Source organism: Cryptomeria japonica, chromosome 5, assembly GCF_030272615.1.
Source record: "Cryptomeria japonica chromosome 5, Sugi_1.0, whole genome shotgun sequence".
Taxonomy (NCBI): Eukaryota; Viridiplantae; Streptophyta; class Pinopsida; order Cupressales; family Cupressaceae; genus Cryptomeria; species Cryptomeria japonica.
In genome coordinates this window covers 644,324,973-644,325,580 of record NC_081409.1, presented here as the reverse complement: position 1 = coordinate 644,325,580, position 608 = coordinate 644,324,973, and positions in this window count along the sequence as shown.

Genomic DNA, 608 nt, shown 5'->3' with positions numbered 1-608 from the left:
GTATTGATGTGTTTCATATCTGTTCTCCAAACCTGCTCATAGATGATCCAGTTGATGCTGGTCGTTGATGTCAAGATATTCTTATGTCCATAGCAGATATCGATCTTTCAATTTTGACTCATTTTAGAGTCTTATGTTCATTACTTGCTTCCATGATAGAATTTCATCCTTTTTTGTCTGTTTAACCATTATTTGTAAAAGTGCGACATGTTCATATATTAATATAACTCTTTATAGACTTGATTGTGTGGAGTTAACTTGTCTTGTTTGTAAAAGGTCTACATGGGAGATTTCATTGAACAATCGATTACTTTTACTGCAGTAGGCAAGCATTGGTAGTTATTAGGTTAGCCTAAACCATAGTAGCGTTATAGTTGAAAAAAATACAGAAATAATCCTGGTTGATCACCACCCGCTAGTGGCATTTGCTGTGCCATTTTCTGAGTTGTTCAAAGAGTGGTCTTGATTTTTACATAAGTTTCTTTTTTGGCTCATTTTACACTTAAGAGAAAATTACAGAGTAAATGTGGACCGAACATTTTTGGATTTGGGTTACAGTTAGGTTATTTAATTTATGATTTCACTTTGAATAGGCTCCTTTTAATAAT